At 39.2% G+C, this 9,500-nt stretch overlaps 1 pseudogene; it reads left to right on the top strand.

The window, feature by feature from the left end:
• The first annotated feature begins 3,938 nt into the window (after positions 1–3,938).
• Positions 3,939–4,172, top strand: LOC102496481 (small integral membrane protein 15-like; annotated as a pseudogene).
• The last annotated feature ends 5,328 nt before the right edge of the window (positions 4,173–9,500 follow it).

Genomic DNA, 9,500 nt, shown 5'->3' with positions numbered 1-9,500 from the left:
CATTTTGCTAATTCTGGCATTTATTTGAATCAAGTCTTTCACTTCAGAAATAACAAGATCAAACTCCCAGAGTTTGGCTAGAGTAATACTGCAGCATAAATGAGATTTACTCAAAGCATAAACAGCTGAGACAGGAAAGCCATTTTGGATTATATGTGAGAGCAAAGTACCTGGGCAAGAAGCAATATGGAATGAGGGAATTCATAAAGAAGACACAATTTTTCTTTTCATGTTTTGTTGTTGTTCCTTTATTTTTATTTATTTCATGAGAGAGACAGGCACCCTCAACAGTCTTCCTGCCACCATCTACCTCCAGTCTCAGCTGACATGCGAGGGAGGTCCCAGGACGTGAACCCAGGACCTTTCCCGTGTGGGTCCCATTGCAGTACCACTGCACCACCACCTGGCCCCAAGACACCATTTTTCCAAGGATAATTTTGCTTACTTTCAGCCAATTGAGAATAAATCAATGTGAGGCCAAATTATTGTCATTTAGTCTCAAAGGCAGATGTCACTTCCATATCTAACTTCAAAGATGTATTGTGTGTCACACTGCCAGTCAGCACAGAGGGCTCCCTTGCAGTGTATTCATTCAAGGAGAACTACAGATTCTTTTTTTTTCATGGTATTCCCAGCATGCATGCAGTGCATGTCAATGAATCAAAGATGTTACCATATACATGATTTCCCATTTTTCTTTAATATTGATAGCCCTTTATTCACTATGGACAAAAATGGGGAGGGTGGAGAAAACTAATGATACAACAATTTGGTTGAGTTTCTATTTTTCTAGGGCTGAAAATCATCTTTAAATATTATTTTATCCAGAACCAGCAAGTGGCATGGAGATTAAGGTGCTGGATCCCACATGGCTAGCTTTGCAGTTCTAGTTTTCTGGACCTAGCAGTTGAGAGTCATGCTGGGAACATGTGTACGCATGCCTAAAATCTAGAGGAAAATGGAGGAGAAGGGACTGAAGTATGACCATCGATCTGAGGGGTGGTATCTCTCTCTCTCTCTCCCCCTCTCTCTCTCTCTCCAACAAACACATGCACTCTCTGGAAAACAAACAAACAAAAAAGGTTATGAATCTAGTCCAACTCCCTCATTTTCAGAAGAGAAATCAAATTCAAAAAGATTAAATGAATTGCTAAAAATTGGATCTCTAGTTAGGAACTAGAATGCAAGTGCCCAGATCCTCATTGTGGTCTTAATTTTATATTGTTAATGGGATGTCCATGCTAATTTCAGCGTTAAGAGCCTCCACACATTCACTACACAGGGTCTAGCTGATTATGATGGAAGAATTCATTGTTTTTACTCAGGATAGTGTCGTTCTTTATAACAACTGTAACAACTACACCAGGACACTAAAGAATTGATGATAGATATAAAAGGTAGAGTTACTATGATGGTTAATTTCATGTGTCAACTTGACTGGACCATGGGGTACCCAGGTGTTTAATCAAGCATTATTCTGGGAGTTTCTGCAATGATTTTTTTTAATGACATTAACTTCCAAATTGAAAGACTAAGTAAAGCAGATTTGCCCTGCTGACTATGGTTGGACTTCATCTAACAACTGAAGGCCTGATTAATAAAATGGCGGCTTGAGAGCCTTCAAACTGGGACATTGGCTTTCTCCTGACTTCAGACGTGAACTGAAACATTGGCCCTTCTTAGATCATGGGCTTGCTGGCCTTCAGACTAGAATGACAACATCATCCCTCCTGTTTCTCAGGCCTTCAGACTCAGATTAGAACTAAACCCTTGGCTCTCCTGGACGTCCAGCAGTAGACTCACCCTATAGACCTTGGGACTTGCCAGCCTCCAGAATTACATGAGTCAATTTCTTTTTCTTTTTTTTTTTTTTCCCCAGAGATTTTTGCCTTAGGGTGTGTGTGCTCACAGGAAAGAAAAAGACAGATAGACGGTGAGAGGGAAAATAAGAAATCCTTCAGGGGAAGACCATGTCACAATCCCTTCTTCTCCATTCTCCTCCCAGGATCTTGGGTATGTATGCACACACACCCGGCATAATCTTTAAGCCACGGGATCTGGGACTCAAACCTCTGTCAACCATGTGGGAGTCCACAACGTAAATGCTACTCCATCTTCTGGACCTGAGCCAATTTCTTATCACTAATCTGTTTCTCTGGAGAACCATGACTAATTAATATAGTGACCTTCCCTAACATTCATTTGTTCAGTCTTTAATGGGCTTCAAAGTACACTTCCATGGCAATTTTATGAGCTTTTACCCAGCTGTTAATACAGATTATTCGATACCACAACCATACATCAGATTTCTAAAGAACAAAGAAGAAGGAATATGAAATCCCCAAAATCATTGTTAAAATGAATACTAAAAGATTCCTATTGCTTTCTGTTTGCTGGCATATTAGCAGATTAAGTTCTTGGAGCTGAACATTTCTATTACTAGATCAGAAGTCCCCCAGGAAAGCTAGTCCACTCAGTGTTCACACAAATGCAAGTTAGTTGTGTAAGATGCAATGCAATTGATTACTGATTGTGGATAGGCCGTATTATATGAGTAGATTCACTGTAGCATTCTTTGTCTTCCTATGTATGTGTGTGGTATTTTGAGTTCTTTCAATAGTTCATAATTTCTTATCAGTTCTCTCCATAATTAATTATTTAAATAAAATCTATGTCAAGTTGCATGTATTTGTTTATTCACTTCAGCATTCCTTCTCTGCCTCTGTGTGTGTGTGTGTATGTGTGTGTGTGTGTGTGTGTGTGTGTGTGTGTGTGTGTGGTACTTCAAATTCTTTCAACCAGTAACATCCTCCTGGTTCCCTCAACAACAAATGAGCTAGTGAAAATCTGTAGTGCATGTTTATTTTATGTTTCTTTCAGAGGCATGACTTTGCCTTTTAAAAATATTAGCCTTCAACACTGGTGAACAGGAAAATTCATATCACATCCTGTCTTAGTTCAGAGGTCTTCCCCTCTGACCTCCACTCACCACACACAGCCATGTGTTTGTTGGGTCATCGGGAAAGTCATGACATATTTTCCTATGTTTTTCTATACAAAAATGCATCATGACAGTCCCGATGATCCAGTACTTTATGGAACAGGAAATGCTTGCCCATCTTAGCTCTGATCTTAACCAATTTGTTCATTCAACTAGCCTCCCTGGGCTTCAGTTCCCTCAGCTTTGAAATGAAGATGATAATTCAGTATGCTTTAAGACCCAACTTAGCTCTAGTTTCCCATGATTGTGTTACAGACACTTATGTTCTCTTTCCCACTATCTTTGAGAGTTTATCCCCACTATGCCTTCAGAGTTTCTTTCCTTTTTCCTGCTACTTTTTACTTCTCCTTACTTCACTTTCCAATACACAATACCCTATTGTCCTCCCCCTAAACTCAACATTTAGTTCCTCTGTACTTGGCTTTCTCTCTCCCCATCTCCCAAAACACACACATACACATGCACACATACACACACAGACATATATACACACACATGAACACAAGCTTCTTTGTGGGAACCAAAAGACTATCACAAACTTGTAGTTATTATAGGATTACATGGAAGAAACAAGTCATTTCCACTCAGCTTTGCCCTTAATCCTTCCAGAGAAACTACCTCAAAACAAAACAAACAAGTACTTCATTAAAAAACAAACTAGTAGGGAGTTGGGAATGGGAGTCTGAAACTGAGCCGCTGGCACGATGTCGGGGAGCCTGGTGGTGGCCAGTGCAGGGGTTTAGTCCAGTGCCCAGTGGAGGCGGCCACAGTGTGGCGGGCAAAAAAGCCACTATATAGAATTTAAACCTTTCTGAAGTGTATGGTGGATCTAAGAAGACAACAATCAAGGATCACAGGAAGTTGTAATTAGCTCAGCAATAATCCCAGAACAATTAGAGATCATCTCTCCACATAAGTTTTCCTAACCACTATGAGGATGTTTAACATAAAGGCTTGGGCTGAATATGTCATGGAATGGGCTGCAAAGGACCCGTATGGTTTCCTGACAACAGTTATTCTGGCTCTTACTCCACAGTTCCTAGCAAGTGCTGTACTGTCCTGGAAATAGGCCAAGGTGATTGAGGCCAGGGAGAAGGAGCAAAAGAAGAAACAAAAACGTCAAGAAAATATTGCAAAAGCTAAAGGACTGAAAAAAGGATTGAAGGACTGAACAGGTTCTGCAACCAGCGGCAAATCATTTGGGAAATTACACAGCTTTGGAAGGACTCACTATAGGTTTTTCTTTGGATTTCATGACAATATTATTTAGTAAATGAAATCGGATTTCTCATAAAGAGAAATCATGTTCTGACCTCGATCCTGTCTCTAGTAACTTTCAGCCTTGGGTGTAGTTTGTTGGTGTCTGTTGGCAGTTACTGTAAATTAGCATTTATTGTGGCAAGAAGTCTTTATTCTGCCTGGATCATTGCCATTTAGCAGCTTGCATTCTGAAATGTAAACGTCCTATGGAGAAGATGATGATGAACTCCATTCAAATAATGGTTTAAAATGGGATCCTGTTCTGGACGAAGGATATTAAGAATGTAAAATTCTGAATTGTCATCTCCAAGGGGAAAAGTATGCTTTGGCTTAAAAGAGATACAGTACATTGATCACATCTTTTATCATTATTGCTTATTTCTTGAAATAGAATCATTTCTGCCTTTCTTAAAGTAAAATAATATTAATCAAAAATACTTAATGTTTTCTGCATTTTTCTGATTCTAACCTTGGAGAGGATTGGTAATTAGCAAGACATTCTACATTTTTTAATATACTTATTAAATTTTATTTATTATTATTATTTTTAAATCTGACCAGAGAGAGAGAGACACAGAGAGAGAAAGGGGGGAAGTGAGAAAGCAGGCCACCAGGTTCAGGACTCGAGCCGTGGTCGGCCATGTGGGAGTCCAGCGCCTCAACCACCACGCCATCTGCCAGCCCCAACATTCTACATTTTTTAAACCTAATTTTATAAAGAATCCCCTTGACTATGTACAATACCACCTACTAGAGATAATAGTCTTTGTACTTAGGAGCACTGTCACTTTCTTAGAGATGTCTTGTTGAGAAGAGTACACTGTTTTTTAATACTTGCAGTAAAATTGCCAAATGCTATAAGCATCTTGCAACCAGTTTATTCTTGTGCTTAGTAGAACTATGAAATAGTTAAAATGTCTTAATCAGGTCATGTGCTAATATAAAGGCATCCCTTTTGTTTTGTGTTCCCATTCTTTTATCTCATGTGGTAGTGATGTCTTATACTTTTTATCAAGTATATTTAATGTGAAAATTAAAATTTCAGATCTCTCTTAAAGGACTCTTAGTTACACTTCATAGTGGTGAGGAAAGACTTAAATTCAGAAAAATTTTGTTGGCCATGGTAGTGATTATGACAAAATGAATATGTCTTGTACTTAAAGGTAAAGAGCTAAAGAATGTGTCTTCGAGTTGTGAAACTGGAACTTACTATTAAATATGGCTTTTATATATGCATGGTCCAGTTAATTGTATTCACTGTCGGTATTTCATATCTCTTTATGCTCATTTGTTCTCTGCCATGTGAGGACACAGTGTCAGCTCCTTCTGCCATGTGAGGATGCAGTGATAAGGCCCTCAATAGTCACTAAAGGCCATTAACATTTTCTGCAGCTCTCATAATGTATTATAAGCTACAAAAAATTGTCCAGCAATTCTAATTTAAACATGAAACTAGATACTGAAATAAATTCCATACTTTCTTATAAAGAAACAAAAAAACTAGTAGAACAAACAAGCCACTTTGATCTCACTGTTCAGTTTAATCCAGAGATTGATAATAGAGCAAGCAAATGGCTTTCTTTTTTCCCCTTCCATGATTTTTCTTGACAGAACACTCAAACTTTCAGGCTTTCCCACCTGAGCCAAGAGAGCATGTGCTAGGAGACTCACCTTGTAGTTCATGTGAATGCTACGGTCTGCATGTTCTTCTCTGAAATCATGCTGATCCTTAATCCCATTGCGGTGGTTTTGAGAGGTGGGGCCTTTGGAGAGGTAGAGCCCTCATGAATGGGTTGGTACCATGTAAAGAGGCCAAGGAAACTGGCTCAGGTCTCTTTATGCTCATTTGTTCTCTGCCATGTGAGAACACAGTGTCAACCCCTTCTGCCATGTGAGGATGCAGTGATAAGGCCCTCAACAGCCATTGAAGGCCAGAACCCTGATGTTGGACTTTCCAGACTCCAGAACTGTGAAAAATAATTTCTATGTTTATAAATTATTCAGTCTATGGCTTATAGTGAGAGTGGCAGCCTTGATGATTTCTGAATGACCTTTGAAGTCGGTCTTTCTTTTTCTCAAAGAATGGCACACACTTACAGCCTATCTGGTCCTGTCTTGTAAATTCCAAGATTTCCACCTTCTTTTATTTTGTTCTGTCTCCATTCCCTTCAGCAGAATTGATTCTGCTTATATAACCCTACAATCTTTTCATAGTTTATGATAGTTCATCCATACCCTGAATGTTCTCTTCAAAAATATGCTTTCTCATTTTTTGCAATATGGTTAATCTAATAATGAGTTCCTTTTTACTTAACAGTTTCTTCCTCAAGTTGTCTCATCTCATATTTTTCTTTCAGCCATCAAGAAGACTGCTTCAATATTTCATTTTGCAATTTCCTCAGCTAAATATCCAGTTTCATCACTAATAAGTACTACCTTCCACAAAATACCAGAAAACAGTGCAGTCAAACTACTTGCCATTTTATAACAAACTGCCTTCCCTCCAGTTTGCAATAACATGTTCATCATTTCCACCTAAAATCTCACCAGAATCTCCCTTAACATTTATGTTTCTAGGTATATACTTCAAAACTCTTCCAACATCTACCCATTATTCAGCTCCAAAATCACTTCTACATTTTTAGGTATTTTTTTTACTGCAGTATTTTACCTCTTGGTACCAAAATATGTCTTAATGTTGATTTTCCAGAGAAACCAGACCAAGATAGATATAGATATATAGGTATAGATGATATAGATAAATATTGGGTTGCCAGGAAAGCCATGGTGCATTTTGGCATAGAAAAACATGTCATGACTTTCCCAAGGACCTAAAAGATACAGCCACAAAGAGATTTATTGTAAGGAATTGATTCATGCAATTCTGGAGGCTAAATCTAAAAATCCTCAGTAGTTGGTAATCTGGAGATCCAGGAAGGCCAATGGTTAAGTTTCAGTCTGAGTCAGAGATAAAAAGCAAGAGAAGGTCAATGTCCCAATTTAAAGACAAGCAGAGAAAACAATTCTTTCTCGGTCCTTTTGTTCTATTCAGATTAGCAATAGGTTGAGTAAGGCCCACCCTCATTGCAGGGGGTAATCTACTCAGTCTACCAACTCACGTATTGATCTCATCCAGAAACACCTTCACAGACACTCCCAGAAATAAAGTATAGCCAAATATCTGGGTACCACCTGGCCCATACAGGTTGACACAAAAAATTTAACCCTCAGGCCAGCTTGACACAGTGCTCCTCAGGCTGAGATGGGTGGCCCAAGTTTCATTTCAGGTTCAACCTAAAGGCAAGGTATTGTGGCTTGCTTGTAATCCTAGAAAGTCATGAAGACTGAGGCAGAAGGCTCATAAGCTCAAGGGTGGTCTGGGCATATACTCAGTTTCTAGGCATATACCTCAAAATTCTTCCAACATCTACCCATTATTCAGCTCCAAAATCACTTCTACATTTTTAGGTATTTTTTTACTACAGCATTCTACTTCTTGGTACCAAAATATGTCTTAATATTGGTTTTCCAGAGAAACCAGACCAAGATATAGCAAGACTGTCTAAAAAACCATCATGCATAGTCCAACATGGTGCACAGGAGGTAGAGGGCCACTGTAATATTGGAGCTACACAGGAGGCCCAAGTTCAGGTCCCGAGTTGACCCGAACATGCCAGGCACACCTACACACATATACAATCCTAGCTGGCTAGAAGGCTGAGGGAAGGATTGTGATATGGTGAGACCCTGTCAAGGGTAACACTCTTAGAGGAAAAAAAAAACTTTAAAAAAAAAAAAAAAAAAAGAAGCCAGCTGAGGTGGCACACACAGGTAGTCCCAGCTAAGAGGCTGATGTAGAAGAACCACGACATGGTGAGATTATGTCTCTGGGAAAAAAATTAGCCATCATGAAAGGTCACCCTGCTTTGATCTGACTTCTTGTCCTTTCCTCACATAGTCAACCCCAGCTTTACACATTCATCACAATTCTCTGGTTTTATCCAACAGTTAAGGCATTGCTAAGAGACAGCTCAATTGTCCTAAAAATTACTACTAAGGTACTGATGACTTAACAATTCTCTCCCTATCTGAACTTCACCCGTACTAACGGGGGCGGGGAAGGTAGATATTTCATGTTGTGGTAAAATACATGTTACATAAAATTGGTCACTTTAATAATTTGAAAATGTATAACTCAGTGAGATTAAGTGCCTTCATGATATTATACAAACATCACTGTCTAGTTCCAGAACTCTTGCATCACCCTAAAGGAGATCCTGTACCCATTAAGCAGTTGTTCCCCCATATTCTCTCTCCCTAGCCCCTGGAAACCCCTAATCTGTTTTCTGTCTGTAAAGTCACCTGTCCTCAATATTTCATATAAATGGAATTACACAATAATGTTCATGTCTGGCTTCTTTCACTTAGGTAAAGAAGAACTTTAGCCTCCTAAGCTAGGGAAAGTGAAAAATGGGAAGTGGGCAGTAAATGGCATAATAGTTACTTCGCTGGATCCCACATAGTTGACCATGGTTCGAGTCCCAGACCCAGTAGCTAAAAACGCACACTGGGCACACACGCGCCCAAAATCCAGAGAGGAGAATGGATTCTAGCATGGCTATCCTCCCTGGGGAATGATTTCTTGCTTTCTGTCTCTATTATTCTGGCAAACACATATGCCCTACAGCAAAAATCTTTCTTTAAAAAAAAAGGAAAAGGAAAAAGAAAAAGAAAAATGGGAAGTAGAATATAGTTTTGTGATGTAAACATTTTGGGGTTATCTTTAAAACCTCATCAACTTTCTACTGTGCTGTTTTACTGATTGGGGAATTCATCTGGTACTCATTTGCCCCAGACATTTGCTCTGTGTTATTAGCCTTCCCCATGGAGAACATAGGCAGCCAGAACACAAGCTGCCATTGGGCCCAGATGGAGACCATGAGGCCATGTCAGGGGCCCATTCTCCTCCCTCAGAAATGCCCTCCTCCCTGAAATTGACCTTCCCGGACCAGAGGGATCATAAGGTCATGCAGCCCTAAGGGGCACAAAGGATGTTTAACCTCAGACACTTTAGGGTTTGATAAAAATGAAAGCAAGCATAAGTACATTATTCATGGGCTTAATTTTTTTAAAAGAAACAGATTTGCAGGAAAAAAAAAAAAAAGAAAGAAAGAAAGAAAAGGACATCACAGCAATTCCAAAAGAAAATTTCTAATCGAATAGGAGTTCAAGATGCTGC

Source organism: Tupaia chinensis, unplaced genomic scaffold (genome assembly GCF_000334495.1).
Source record: "Tupaia chinensis unplaced genomic scaffold, TupChi_1.0 Scaffold000098_3, whole genome shotgun sequence".
Lineage (NCBI taxonomy): Eukaryota > Metazoa > Chordata > Mammalia > Scandentia > Tupaiidae > Tupaia > Tupaia belangeri.
The sequence above is the reverse complement of the archived record's forward strand: the minus strand, read 5'-3'. Positions and strand labels throughout refer to the sequence as shown.